At 39.2% G+C, this 16,362-nt stretch overlaps 1 long non-coding RNA gene across 1 annotated transcript in view; it reads left to right on the top strand.

Moving 5' to 3' along the window:
• LOC136252752 (uncharacterized) overlaps positions 1-11,496 on the top strand; it is a 232,625-nt gene extending 221,129 nt beyond the window's left edge. The window contains exons 2-3 of the long non-coding RNA XR_010699780.1: positions 10,294-10,537; positions 11,392-11,496. This is a non-coding gene — a long non-coding RNA (uncharacterized lncRNA). The remainder of the gene's footprint in view (positions 1-10,293; positions 10,538-11,391) is intronic.
• The last annotated feature ends 4,866 nt before the right edge of the window (positions 11,497-16,362 follow it).

The following is a 16,362-nucleotide window of genomic DNA, read 5'->3' as shown; positions in this document are numbered from 1 at the left end:
TCTGTTATTCTATGAGAAGCTGATGAGAAACAAGTTATCTCATTGCAGTGGCCTAAGTCGGCTGCAGTATTCCGTCACAAACAACTTATAGCTATGCATCATTGGCTGCATGCGTTAGTGGTCCACCCGGACCCATTTTGGTCGACCAATATTGGTCTCAGTGGCCAGAAGTACATGTGGCCAACTAGGTTTGGGCCGGACCAATTTTGGTCAGGTCGGACCAATTTCGGATGCTAAAAATGGTCCAGGCAGACTAAATTTGGTCGACTGAAAATGGTCCGGCCGGACCGATTTTTGCCCCGGACCAAAATTTTCGTTACAGATCCAGTAGGTATGGCCTTACTAAATACCACTATTGTGAAGCTAAATTAAAAGCTCATTCAATGCTTGCAGTGGCGTAGCTATCATTGAGGCAACCGAGGCAGCTAAAAATGCTCAACAATTCAGCTGAGCAGGCCTGAGTTTTGGCCCCCCGATTTTTCTACTCAAACGTTATTATAGACAGTATTTAACACTGTACCACACACTAGAATCTATGGCTGTAGTACTAAGCAGGGCTGGAGCCCACAGTGACACGTTGGCTGGACCACTTTTCAGCTACTTGAATTTGTATGAAAAAGATCGAGATACTCTAATAGAGCAGTCATCGTAATCTAATCCAAAACAGCCAAGCTGTAAAAAAAGAGCGAGGGGTCCGTAACGCAGTACTTAGATTTGAGATTTGAGAAATCTTAAGAAAGATTCAAGATTGTGACCGAGATTTGAAAAGATTTTACAAGATTTTAAGATTTCAGTTAAGATTTGAAATACTTTTAAATACTATGTTGTAGTGCTGTGGAGCCGTGTTCTGTGCCTGGTATGAGTCGAGGTACGAGTCTACTGAAGAGGCTACTCTTTAGCTATTGCAATACTGCATACTACCAGCAATAGAGCTTAGTATATGTGGCTAATTTGCCTAGTTAAATTGGCGGCTTTGCCCGCTGACACGTAGCAAGTTAGCCTATAGCTAATGGAACTGTTCCTATACAGTTAGCTCACATAGTAAGTAATCATGACTAAGAGCTAGCTCTCCTTGTAGTGATCTCAGTAGTGATGAGAAAATGCCTAGATCTTGAGTTGTACATACTTCATTTGTACTGAGCAACCAAGATAGTGACATAGCAAACTACTTCAGTACTGGTCACCATAGCTAAAGCATTCAATCAAATCAAATAGCCCTGCATGCGCACATAAGCTCAGTAAATCGCACACTAGAGTTGGCAAAGCTTAATTATACTATTATTAACTACTACTTTGCCCTAGCCTTTCATGCCGCACATGTATAGCTGTATTATAATACTGTATGCATCAAATAATATGTCTAAAATCATCATGTTTTGCCATGTCCATGCAAGTTGTGTACATTTTAGCTATATCATTATTTAGACATCTCTTGCAACTGCTGACAGTTTGACTACACAATTGTCTTGATAATTGTGTACAGGAACTTCAGCATATCAATGGTGTAGTTGACTTCAGCAAATGTGGAATAATATGATATCAAAGATACCACACAATTAGATTTTACACATAGATTCCACACTTATATACAATATAACTTATAGTGCAACTGTCTTTGAGATTGTCTACCTGAGTTAGCGAAGTGATATGGACATTGACCCATTGAGATATAAATTATTAGCTAGCATGCTTGTTAAAGTTTGTGCGTGTATTGTAAATTGTATGTATATAGAGTAGAGGCTGGTATTGTGGGACAGGGGGTAATATGGGTCGCATAGCTTAAAACCAGTTGAGCAGATTAAATCCTGCAGATTTAGGAGTAAAGAGATAGTACCTATTCAGATCATCACAGATAGTGATTAGAAGTCAACCACAAAGCTAATTATGGGATGATATAGCTCCTTAAATTTACTACATCATATTGGCATACTGTTGATGATTCTCTTTGTACCACTCACTATGTAGTTAAGATTACAAAGGTGTAAAGTAGACATATGAAGTCAACTAATCTTTTCTGACTGCCTGCAGTGTCCCTGCTACCCTTTACATATGAAATCTACCGTAATTAAATATGAACTATTCAACTTTCAAGCACAGCGTCTCATAATACCCCCATATGTCTCATAATACACACATCTACAGTGTTCCAGAAAAATTATCATACAGACCACCACAAAGCAGGAAATTTTTTGAATTTTTAGGTTAATGTAGTTTATGGGTACACTTTTCCATAGTAATAGTGTGAAATACCAGAGTTACAGTTTTAGGTAACTTTAATGCTTTGAAGTTATGTGTCTCATAACTACCACCACTACTCTACATACGTACATAAACTCAGCTAAGCGAAGGTATCAGATGCATTTATGCATTTCAAGGTATCAGATGGTATCAGATGCGTTCATGCGTTCAGCGCAAGTATATCAACTTCCAAACTGGTAGTGGATAGTTCCTGAGGTTGCTGCTCCATCTCCTGTTATCTTTCACTAAACAATAATAGATGAGAGTAATTTAATCTGCTCGAAGCTATTCAGCTAAGAGTGTGATATCATTTGGACACATTACTTGCTGGCATGGTAGAGTTAAGCTTACACATTACATAGTGCATGTTGCTACATAGCTAATTATAATTGGACTAAGCTTTCATACCTGAGCTTAATGTTGTGGGATGCTGGCACAAGATACCAGTGCAGGAATACTCAAAAGCATGCAAATTCTTTGTAACCAAAACCTTAAGATTTCAGAGACTCCAGCCAGCCGTGTTGTGACTTGATCCACAGCCACATACAATCAAGATATGTGCCTATGGTTATGGAGCCATAGCAGGGATTATTAGTCTTCTCTGTATTCTTCTTGCCAGCATGTCTCTGACTCCCTATACTGACAAAGGCTTTCAGTAGCCTTCACAGCTGAGGTCCCATATGAGTGGGATAACAAATTAAACTACATAGCAAATATCACTACTCGTAGACAATACCACCATCTTCACTATATTTTACCTACCTCATCCACCACGGCATACCAAAACAGCTATTTCTCAAGAACAATAAACGAGTGGAACATACTACCAACTGACACAATTGAAATTGCAGATACTGATCTATTTACAGCTAGACTCCAATCATATTATTGTACCTAATGTATTTGTTTATGTGATTCCTGAGCACACCAGCAGGGCTGACTGCTCAGTAAACAATAATAATAATAATAATAATAATAATCACTAAAAGCAGGGGTCCCACATGTGTAGCTAAACTTTTCATTTGCTGCATGAATGTTGGCTAGTCTATATCGAGGTCTATACTATATCTAGAATATAGAGATTGAGATGTGTTGATTATGATTACTGCATGATGATTTTCAAGAATGTGAATATTGACGAGACGTGCTATAGCTACTCCTGATTTAGCTATAGAGCTCACTAAAGAGATGTAGCTGTTAGCTATTGGAGTTTTATCTTGGCTATTATGTCAGGAGCAATATGAATCCGTAATGCACCATGCTCACTCTTTTCACAGGTGTGAATTCAGTATGTAGACTCACCTAACAAAGATCCGAGTCAGGGTCACTAACTAGCTTGTCCCAACGAGTTCGTCAAGTAGCTAAACTGCGGGCGTTGCGAAGAAGAAACAGCCTCGGGAACAACTGGCTATATCTCTGGCAATATACGTAGACTGCAAGAACCCAATAATCGCACAGTACACGTGGACGAACAGGCCTAGGTGCAAGACAGCCGCAAGAATACGTGTTAACAAGCAAGAGCTTGAGTAAAATATCCAAACGCTTACTGAAATTTACTAACAAGAAGATTAAGATTTGATTGTGGTAGTCTCAGATTCAAAGATTTCAGCGAGATTTTAAAGATTGCAAAAGATTGTCACGAAGATTAGGAAGATTTTAAAGATTCCATGGATTTTAATGGATTTTGCAGATTTCACAGAGATTCAGAGATTTGAGAAGATTCTTGTAGATTGCATGGGATTCCAAGAGATTTGAATCTCGGATAAGTTAGATTTAAAGCGTGGCGGACCCCTCGAAAAAGAGTGCGGCCCTCAGAAAAGCTATGGTGAAAAAAGATGTGAAATCCAAGGTGGTGGCCAAGAAATGGTAGGTTAATGGTAAAAATTTTAATAACGACAATTCAGGTGAATTTGGTGCCGCTTGGTCTTGGCACTATTAAAATTCACCTGAATTGTCGTTATTAAAATTTTTTACCATTAATCTACCATCACAGCCATTTCTTGGCCGCCACCTTGGATTTCACATCTTTTTACACCATAGGTCTAGCTTTTCTGAGGGCCGCACTCTATTTTTACAGCTTGGCTGTTTTGGATTAGATTTCACTTCTTTTTGTATTTGTATATCACAAAGCCAGCCTTTGGCCGGCTTTGGGGCTTTATTAACCTATCGTTTTTTTCTTTACCACCGGAAAAAGAAAAAGATGAAGCAGATTTTATCAGTAAATGTACAAATTATATCAAGACACACGGTAGTGTGTCGTGTGGCCCAAGAAGCCGGCGCGCCACACCATGAGTATATTAACAGGAAGAAAGAAAATGCAATTTTCACACCTATGTAGCTCTGTTATTCCTAACCCGATTGGAACCAAAATTTCTAGAGAAGTGTCGGCCAGTTAGCGGAGTCTACATACCAAATGTGAAGAAAATCACTCCAGCCATTTCCGAGATACGAGCGAACAAAATTTCGTTTTAATTTCTTCGTTTTTTTTCTTCATCTTCATTTCGCACACTTCGCAAAATCCGCTGTCACAGTGATATGTGTTTCCCCGAATTTCGTGTTTCCCCGCACACATATCACTAGGGATCCGTGTTTCCCCACACACATATCACTAGGGATGCGTGTTTCCCCGACAAAGGCGCTAGTGATATATGTTTCCCTTCCAGTTTATCAGTTTTTATAGCTACCACGCCTAACACCCGCGTTTAAATTCTGCTGCTGATATACTACGAGTCGACTAGCTAGCTACTGCTGCTCTATAGCACGCGTCACAGTACTATAACTACTGCTGTTAGTACTATACTATAGCTGCATGCTACTGCTACTAAACTGTTACTAAACTGCAGTCACTGCTTAGTACTGCCTCTACTGCTACTAGCTGTAGCTATAGATCTATTATATACACTCATGCTATTTTTATAGCTACTACCTACTGCTTATACTGCTAGATCAAGACACACGATAGTGTGTCGTGCGGCCCAAGAAGCCGGCGCGCCACACCGTGAGTATATTGACAGGAAGAACGAAAACGTCATTTTCACACCTTTGTATCTCGGTGATCACTTATCTGATTGGAACCAAATTTTCTACACAGTTGCCCACCAGCCAAGGGAGTCTACATTCCAAATTTGAAGGAAATCGCTCCAGTCATTTCCGAGATACGAGCTGCCAAAGTTTCGTTTTTTTTTCTTCTTCGTCTTTTCGCACACTTGCAAAAATTGCTATAACAAGCAAACGCGTATTCCGATCGCCTTGAAATTTGGCACACACATAGGGAGTCCTAAGGCGAATCCTAGCACCAAATGTGGTACAAATCCGATGAATGGTTCAGGAGTTATGACCGATTATTCGCGTAAAACAAGATCGATTTGTTGTCACGCCTACAGGGTAAACCGCTTCATGGAATGAGTTGAAAATTGCTATGTGGATGGAGTAACCATCGTAGGAGTGCCTTTTGGTGGTTTGAAAGGAATCGAGATAAAGACCACGGAGATATGACACAAAACCCAACCTGTGTCACAATTACGCGATCGATTTTTATGAATAAAAAAGTATTAGTTTTCACGCCTACTAGGCAAACCGCTTAGAGCAATGAGCTGAAAATCGGTGTATAGCTGGAATAATCTTCATAGAAAGTCCTCGCAGTAGTACAGAAGAATCGGATTACAAACCACTGAGTTATGATTCGAAAGCCAACTCCGTGTAGCAAATGCGAGATCGAGATACTCTAATAGAACAGTCACCCTAATAGAGCATTCGGCTAATTTATTTACTCCATTATAGAATTTTATTACATCACAAGTTATTCTGTAGGGAGTTCAGCTGCAAACAGTTAATCTTATAGACAGTTCAGCAAGAAGACAGTCACCATGTGGAGAGTTAAGCAAATATATCACTATAGAGATTCAGAACATTACAAGTCACACCGAAGAAAGTTCAGCTATAAACAAGTTATGCATTGTGTAGAGAATTCAGCTACAGTTAAATCACTCTCTAGAGAATTCAGTTACACAGAATTCAGCTACACACAAGTCACTGTGGAGAGAGTTCAGCTACAAACAAATTACCCTTTAGAGTGATCAGCTACAAACAAAACATTTTGCAGGGTGTTCAGCTGCAACAAATCAACCTTTAGAGTGATCAGCAATGAACAAATCAACACAAATCTACCTGTAGAGAGATCAGCTAGAAACAAATCACCCTGAAGAGAGTTCAGCTACAAAAAATCACCCTGTAGAGACATCAGCTAGAAACTAGACACAATGTAAGGAGTTCAGCTACAAGCAATCACCCTGTAGAGAGTTCAGCTAAAACAAATCAACCTGCAGAGAGATCAGCTACAAACAAATCACCTTATAGAGAGTTCAGCTACAAACAGATTACCTGTAGAGAGATCGGCTACAAACAAATCAACCTGCAGAGAGATCAGCTACACACAAATCAACTTGTAGAGAGATCAGCTACAAACAAATCACCCTGTAGAGAGATCAGCTAGAAACTACACACAATGTAAGGAGTTCAGCTACAAACAAATCACCCTGTAGAGAGATCAGCTACAAACTAGACACAAAGTAAGGAGTTCAGCTACAAGTAAATTACCCTGTAGAGAGTTCATCTACAAACAAATCAACCTGTAGAGCAATCAGCTAGAAACAAATCACCCTGAAGAGAGGTCAGCTACAAAAAATCACCCTGTAGAGAGATCAGCTAGAAACAAATCACCCTGAAGAGAGGTCAGCTACAAAAAATCACCCTGTAGAGAGATCAGCTACAAACAAATTGCCCTGTAGAGAGATCAGCTACAAGCAAAACACCCTGTAGAGAGTTCAGCAACAAAGAAACCACCATGTAGAGAGTTCAGCTACAAACAAATTACCCTGTAGAGAGATCGGCTACAAACAAATCAGCCTGTAGAGAGTTCAGCTAAAACAAATCAACCTGCAGAGAGATCAACTACAAACAAATCACCTTATAGAGAGTTCAGCTACAAACAAATCACCCTATAGAGAGATCGGCTACAAACAAATCAACCTGCAGAGAGATCAGCTACACACAAATCAACTTGTAGAGAGATCAACTACAAACAAATCACCCTGTAGAGAGATCAGCTAGAAACTACACACAATGTAAGGAGTTAAGCTACAAATAAATCATCCTGTAGAGAGTTCAGCTAAAACAAATCAACCTGCAGAGAGATCAGCTACAAACAAATCACCTTTTAGACAGTTCAGCTACAAATAAATTACCTTGTAGAGAGATCGGCTACAAACAAATCAACCTGCAGAGAGATCAGCTACACACAATTCAACTTGTAGAGAGATCAGCTACAAACAAATCACCCTGTAGAGAGATCAGCTACAAACTAGACACAATGTAAGGAGTTCAGCTACAAGCAAATCACCGTGTAGAGAGTTCAGCTACAAACAAACTAACCTGTAGAGCGATCAGCTAGAAACAAATCACCCTGAAGAGAGGTCAGCTACAAAAAAAATCACCCTGTAGAGAGATCAGCTAGAAACAAATCACCCTGAAGAGAGGTCAGCTACAAACAAAACACTTTGCAGAGAATTCAGCTACAAACAAATCAGCTTGTAGAGAGATCAGTTACACACATATCAACCTGTAGAGAGATAAGCTAGAAACAAATCACCCTGTAGAGAGTAGCTACAAGCAAAACACCCTGTAGAGAGTTCAGCAACAAAGAAACCACCATGTAGAGAGTTCAGCTGCAAACAAATCACCTTATAGAGAGTTCAGCTACAAACAAATCACCTTGTAGAGAGATCAGCTAGAAACTAGACACAATGTAAGGAGTTCAGCTACAAGCAAATCACCCTTTAGTGAGTTCAGCTACAAACAAATCAACCTGCAGTGAGATCACCTACAAAAAAGCACCTTGTACAGAGTTCAGCTACAAACAAATTACCCTGTAGAGAGATCGGCTGCAAACAAATCAACCAGTAGAAAGATCAGCTACACACAAATCATTGACAACTTGTAGAGAGATCAGCTACAAACAAATCACCCTGTAGAGAGATCAGGTAGAAACTAGACACAATGTAAGGAGTTCAGCTACAAGTAAATCACCCTGTAGAGAGTTCAGCTAAAACAAATCAACCTGCAGAGAGATCAGCTACAAATAAATCACTTTACAGACAGTTCAGCTACACACAAATCAACTTGTAGAGAGATCAGCTACAAGCAAATCACCCTGTAGAGAGATCAGCTAGAAACTAGATACAATGCAAGGAGTTCAGCTACAAGCAAAATCACCCTTTAGTGAGTTCAGCTACAAACAAATCAACCTGCAGTGAGATCACCCGCAAAAAGCACTTGTACAGAGTTCAGTTACAAACAAATCACCCTGTAGAGAGATCAGGTAGAAGAATTCACCTTGTAGAGAGTTCAGCAACAAAGAAACCACCATGTAGAGAGTTCAGCTGCAAACAAATCACCCAGTAGAAAGATCAGCTAGAAGAAGTTACCTTGTAGAGAGTTCAGTTACAAAGAAACCATCATATAGAGAGTTCAGCTACAAAGAAATTACCCCGTAGAGAGTTCAGCTAGAAGAAGTCACCTTGTAGAGAATTCAACTACAAACAAATTACCCTGTATAGAGATCAGCTAGAAGAAGTTACCTTGTAGATAGTTCAGCTACAACAATTCACCCTGTAGAAAGATCAGCTAGAAGAAGTCACCTTGTAGAGTGTTCAGTTACAAAGAAACCATCATGTAGAGAGTTCAGCTGCAAACAAATCACTCTGTAGAGAGTTCAGCTACAAAGAAACTGCCATGTAGAGAGTTCAGCCTCATACAAACCACCTTGTAGAGAATTCAACTACAACAAATCACCCTGTAGAGAAGAAGTTACCTTGTAGAGAGTTCAGCTACAAAGAAACCATCATGTAGGGAGTTCAGCTACAAAGAAACCACCATGTAGAGAGTTTAGCTGCAAACAAATCACCTGTAGAGAGTTCAGCTAGAAACAAATCACCCCGTAGAGAGATCAGCTGGACGAAGTCACCTTGTAGAGAGTTCAGCTACAAAGAAACCATCATGTAGAGAGTTCAGCTACAAAAAAATCACCCTGTAGAGAGTTCAGCTAAACGAAGTCACCTTATAGAGAGTTCAGCTACAAAGAAACCATCATGTAGAGAGTTCGGCTACAAAGACACCACCATGTAGAGAGTTTAGCTGCAAACAAATCACCTGTAGAGAGTTCAGCTAGAAACATAATACCCTGTAGAGAGACCAGCTAGAAGAGGTTACCTTGTAGAGAGTTCAGCTACAAAGAAACCATCCTGTATATAGTTCAGCTACATTTCAAGTCACCTAGTAGAGAGATCAGCTGCAAAAAATATCCTGTGGGGAATAATGGGCATGTAATAAATATATGTATATATTTTGTATAATTACTAATAAAATCAAAAATAATTGAAGTACTAAAATGCTTCTTGAAGTTCTTTTCTTCTTCCTGTAGTAAAGAAAAAACACATGGGTTAAAAAAAAGCCCCAAAGCCAGCCATAGGCCGGCTTTGCAGTATACAAATACAAAAAGAAGTGATATCTAATCAAAAACAGCCAAGCTGTAAAAAAAGGTGCGGCCCCCAATAAGGCCATGGTGAAAAAAGATGTGAAATCCAAGGTGGCGGCCAAGAAATGGCTGTGATGGTAGGTTAATGGTTAGATTTTAATAACGACAATTCAGGTGAATTTTGTGCCGCTTGGTCTTGGCACCAAATTCACCTGAATTGTTGTTATTAAAATGTAACCATTAACCTACCATCACAGCCATTTCTTGGCCGCCACCTTGGATTTCACATCTTTTTCACCATGGCCTTATTGGGGGCCGCACTTTTTTTTACAGCTTGGCTGTTTTTGATTAGATGCTAATATTGCTAGTATTACACTAGCTATACATGCTAGCTGTTACTGCAGTTGCTACTGTTGCTATACTGCTTGCTACTACTGGTATTTTGTGTATAGCTGAAACCAAATTTAAATTGTACATTTTGCATTCTTGATGAAGCAATTTAACTTTTTACTTTTACTTTACAGTGTCCAGCATGAAGATCTGATAGCAACTAGTGTGGCTGCAGTCTTTGAGCTAAAACATGTAGACTTTGACATACTTATAACACAGATGAACAGAAAATGGGCCAAAGAAAGGAAAATCCCTCCTACCCCAGGATTCAAACTGCAGGCTACCCAATGTCTAGCCAAGCACCAAACTCAGTCTCCTCCATATTTGGTTAATTCTCTGTTTCTTGGCACACAAAATAGGATTCATCTACCCTGCATGGTACATGTTATATGCTGCATGTCTGCGAATCTATAAGTTACAATAGAATGCATTGTGCTACCAATAAAGACAAGCAGTTGGTCTTAATTCAGTACAATTCTAAGAGCTGCACTGCATATTATATCTCTTGTATGCATCAATTGTGTATATACAATTGAGCTAATACTTGTGTGCACGCATGCATGCTAAGTTCATATATTCAAGTAGGTTTTAGCTATATACTTGAGAGATTTTCACTGGACACGCAGGGTTTGCACTACTATAGAGTGCTTAAGTTGAGTTTTCTTGAGAGGTTTTGGACAACTCGAGATATTTTACTTTCAACTGATAGTGAGACTTTCAAGTTCTTAAGAGACTTTAGTTACTCAAACTGCTTGTGAGAGCTTAGAGATTTTTGACTACTTAAGAGATTTTACTTTAGTGACTTGATTAATTTAGGTATTTGAGAGATTTTAGACTATATGCTTGAGAGCTTTTCACTTGAGAGACTTTTGACTATACTTGAGAAAATCTACTTTTTATAGAGATATTTCAGTACTTGAGAATTTTTACTTAAAAGTTATGTGACTACCCAAGAGACTTTCACCTGAGAACTTTAGACTACTTGAGAGATTTTATATTTGAGAGATCTCAGATTTTTGCTTTACAGATTTTCCAGTCAGTTATGTACTTCCAAAGTCACTTTAATGTACAGGTATTAATCTATTGCAAGATATCTGCATGGACAAGAAAATATTATGTGCAGAGCATGCAGGAGATGAAAGTTCAAGCCATCCATATACTATTATGATTGGGTATGCCAGCATAATGTGAGTGTTGGATTTAGCTATGTTGTTCTTGTTTTCTCTTCACAGGTGAAATATGACAAATGGACACACATGCTATTTGGAAGTGGCTGAAGCCAAATTCTATACACTGTTTATAGAATTCCATCAAACTATTTGCAGAAAACATTATACACAGTATAGTAGCTGACTTAATTTTTATTATTGTATGTGTGTTATCTAATCCATTCTCATACATATTTGTCTTCACTTCAGTACTAGTAGCAACAAGTAGTAGCAAGTATAGTATAGTTGTACTAGCAAGTGTTAGCTATAGTAGCACCAAGCAAAGTATAGCAGCGAATAGTAGCTGGTAGTATAGTGGCAAGTATAGTATAGCTATAGTGGTAGCAGCAAGTATAGGAGCAGTATAGCTATAGCAGTAGCAGCAAAAAGCAGTAGTCTAAGTAAAGCAGCAAAAGGAGCTCAGATCCTACATACAGTAGCTGGCGCAGCTAGTAGAAAAGTAGTATAGCAGCAGGAAAAGGTGCAGCAGTGGCTAGTAGCAGTAGTAGAAGCAGCAAAGTAAAAACAGTATATGTACATGCACTTCGAAACCAGAGATGTTGTTTATTATCTCTGTCGAAACTGAGCGTCAGGGAAACACGCATCCCTAGAGATATGTGTGCGGGGAACATAATACCCGGGGAAACATATATCACTGTGACTTGTAGATTACTAGCCAGTTAGTGATATGTGTGCGGGGAAACACGGATCCCTAGTGATATGTGTGCGGGGAACACAATTAAACGCGGGGAAACACATATCACTGTGACACCGCCATAAAACACGAATGCGTGCTTGGATCGGACTGAAAGTTGGCACACGTAAAGGGCTCATTAAGGCGGATTCTAGTACCAACTTTGGTAGGAATCCGATGAACATTCACGGAGTTATGGCCGATTATTTGCGTAAAATAAGGTCGAAGGTCTGTCACGCCTACAGGGTACACTCCTAGGAGGAATATGTTGAAAATTGATATGTAGATGGAGCAACCATCGTAGGAGTGCCTTTTTGTGGTTTGAAAAGAATCGGTATAAAGACCATGGAGATATGACACAAAACCCAACCTGTGTCAAAATTACGCGATCCGATTTCTATGAATAAAAAACTATTAGTTTTCGTGTCTACCAGGCAAACCGCTTAGAGCAACGAGCTGAAAATCAGTGTATAGCTGGAATAATCATCATAGAAAGTCCTTGCAGTAGTACAGAAGAATCGGATTACAAACCACTGAGTTATGATTCGAAAGGCAACTACGTGTAGCAAATGCGAGATCGAGATACTCTAATAAAACAGTCACCCTAATAGAGCATTCAGCTGCGTTTATAATTTACTTAATTATATTACATTGCAAGTTATTCTGTAGGGAATTCAGCTACAAACAAGTCACCCTGTAGTCAGATCAGCTAGAAGAAGGTACCTAATAGAGAGTTCAGCTACAAAGAAACCATCATGTAGAGAGTTCAGCTGTGCAAACAAATCACCCAGTAGAAAGTTCAGCTATGAACAGATCACCCTGTAGAGAGTTCAGTTAGAAATAAGTCATCCTGTAGAGAGATCAGCTAGAAGAAGTCACCTTGTAGAAAGTTCAGCTACAAAGAAACCACCATGTAAGAGAGTTCAGCTGCAAAAAAATCACCTGTAGCTAGTTCAGCTAGAAACAAGTCACCCTGTAGAGAGATCAGCTAGAAACAAGTCACCCTGTAGAGAGTTCAGCTAGAAGAAGTTATATTGTAGAGAGTTCAGTTACAAAGAAACTACCATGTAGAGAGTTCAGCTGCAAACAAATCACCCTGTAGAGAATTCAGCTACAAACAAATCGCCCTGTAGAAAGATCAGCTAGAAGAAGTTGACTTGTAGAGAGTTTGGCTACAAACAAATCACCCTGTAGAGAGTTCAGCTACAAACAAGTCATCTGGTAGGGAGATCAGCTAGAAGGATCACCTTGTAGAGAGTTCAGCTACACATAAATCACCTTTTCTTCTTCCTGTTGTAAAGAAAAAATTATAGGTTAAAAAGCCCTAAAGGCCCTATAGGCCGGCTTTGGGGTATACAAATACAAAATGAAGTGAAACCTAATCCAAAACAGCCAAGCTGTAAAAAAAAGAGTGCGGCCCTCAGAAAGGCTATGGTGAAAAAAGATGTGAAATCCAAGATGGCAGCAAAGAAATGGCTGTGATGGTAGGTTAATGGTAAAAATTTTAATAACGACAATTCAGGTGAATTTTGTGCCAAGACCAAGCGGCCTGAATTGTTGTTATTAAAATTTTTTACCATTAACCTACCATCACAGCCATTTCTTGGCCGCCACCTTAGATTTCACATCTTTTTTCACCATAGCCTATCTGAGGACCGCACTCTTTTTTTACAGCTTGGCTGTTTTGGATTAGATATATATAATAAATACAGTTATTTTCTGCGCGGGCGCTTATAATCTCTAATCGATAAGCCCCTGCGCTGAAACAGCGGTCTGGCCACGCGAGACTAATTATTCCCTACGGATAACTTGTTTGCAGCTGATCTCTCTACTGGGTAACTTGAAATGTAGCTGAGCTCTATACAGGGCGATTTGCTTGTAGATGAACTCTCTACAGGATTCTCTCTACAAGGTGACTTCTTCTAGCTGATCTCTCTACAGGGTGATTTGTTTCAAGATGAACTCTCTACAGGGTGACTTGCCTGTAGCTGAATTGTCTATCAGATTAACTGTTTGTAGCTGAATTCCCCACAGAATAACTTGTAATGTAATATAATTCTATAATGGAGTAAGTTATAAACGTAGGTGAATGCTTTATTAGGGTGACTGTTTTATTAGAGCATCTCGATCTCGTATTTGCTATACGTAGTTGCCTTTCGAATCATAACTCAGTGATTTGTAATCCGATTCTTCTGTACTACTGCAAGGACTTTTTATGATGATTATTCCAGCTACATACTGATTTTCAGCTCATTGCTCTAAGCGGTTTGCCTGGTAGACGTGAAAACTAATAGTTTTTTTATTCATAAAAATCGATCGCGTAATTTTGACACAGGTTGGGTTTTGTGTCATATTTCCATGGTCTTTATTTCGATTCCTTTCAAACCACAAAAAGGCACTCCTACAATGGCTACTCCATCTACATATCAATTTTCAACTCATTCCTCCAAGGGGTTTACCCTGTAGGCGTGACAGACCTTCGACTTTATTTTACGCAAATAATCGGTCATAACTCCGTGAATGTTCATCGGATTCCTACCAAAGTTGGTAAGGAGATCCTCCCTTTAAGTGTGCCAAATTTTATCCCGATTGGAGCACGCATTCGTGTTTTATGACGGATTTTGCGAAATGTGCGAAATGAAGAAGAAAAAAAGACAAAGAAATTAAAACGAAACTTTGTTCGCTCGTATCTCAGAAATGGCTCGAGCAATTTTCTTCAAATGTGGCATGTAGACTCTCCTAACTGGCCGGCACTTCTGTAGCAACTTTGGTTCCAATCGAATTTGTGATCACAGAGCTACATAGGTGTGAAAATTGCGTTTTCTTTCTTCCTGTTACTATACTCACGGTGTGGCGCGCCGGATTCTTGGGCCGTACGACACACTACCGTGTGTGCATGACAATGACCTCTGTTGCAGTCCATGGATCACTCACAATATCTCCCGAGTAAGACATTTTTTGTGTTGAGTACAATTAAACTAGTATGGTATACATATATAACATTAACTATGCTGGAGCACTGCATACATGCTTATGACATGTAGAAATTGCTTAGAGTCTTCTAAAACAGTTTCTTCCATCTATCCCTGTAAATGCTGTACCACCCATGCTTGAAAGTGTTTGTGATCAGTTGAGTCAAACCCTATCAATGTATAAACTTTGCCTCTGTAAAATTTTTTTCCTGGCTACGCCACTGGCTTGTATTAAATGCGAGATACTTTAATAGAGCAGTCAAACACTCTAATAGAGTCACAATTACATTTTCTTTTAAAAGCTGTATATAACTAGCTACTTAATTTATTTATTTATTGAGATTGTCTAAACCTGAGCTTTCATTAAAATTATATAAAAATTTTGGTAGACAAGCCCCTCCTTGCAGAGCCCATGAATAGCATCCATGCTTCAACTACATGCAATGTGTAAATTTCATTGTTTAAGACTTCTGCTGTTGATCATGACAAAGAGCTCAATCTTTCCCATTCTTATTCACTGTAACATTCCAATATATGCATTATATTTAGACACATGCATGTGCAGTCAGTATAATTATAGTAGCAGTAGAGATATTGTCCCAGATGTCATCCACATAGCTGGTCTTGAGCTTACCTAAAATTATGTTGTTTTTTTTTGCCACTAAATTCAACCGTTTAGTATCTTTTTTCAAAAAAAATTCCTTGGGGGGAAGGGGGGGAGGTGGGAGGGGGCATGCCCCCAGACTTCCCTAGTTTGTTGGATGCACACACCATAATATAACCTTGGCACACATGAAAGAGCAGTCACCGTGTATCTGTTCTGTTTCTTTAGCAACACAACATGGTGAGTTGGCATCATATGAAGCTACACCACAGTGAAACATTCAGACAACTATATGCATCTGGCAACAGAAAGTACTGATACACACTCACAGAAACTCAAGTGGGGGACTCTTCATTCCATTGCTATTCACTAGAAGAATAAATCAGTTTCATATAATGATTGTTGTTATAATTTGATTAGCAGAGCCCACCTGGGGCATTTATTCAGTAAACTTCTGAAACTGTCTAATTGATCAGCATGAACAATAACTGAAGGCAATCGGTTCCATTCAGGAATGGTGCGTGGAAAAAGGAGTACTTAGGAACTTCATGTCATTTTTTGTTTTGGTGGTAGTAATCGGTGATGGAGTTGGGAGATAATTTGTTAGAATTGGAATTTCTTGTTTTTTATAAAGTAAAATTAGACAAGTGCTCTCTCTTCTAAGTTGTAAGGTTGGCCACTTAAGTGATGACAACAATGTACTTAACATTTCTTCTCCAAGGTTG

The sequence above is a fragment of the Dysidea avara genome, chromosome 4 (assembly GCF_963678975.1).
Source record: "Dysidea avara chromosome 4, odDysAvar1.4, whole genome shotgun sequence".
NCBI classification, from domain to species: Eukaryota; Metazoa; Porifera; class Demospongiae; order Dictyoceratida; family Dysideidae; genus Dysidea; species Dysidea avara.
This window is presented reverse-complemented; position numbering and strand designations above follow the sequence as displayed.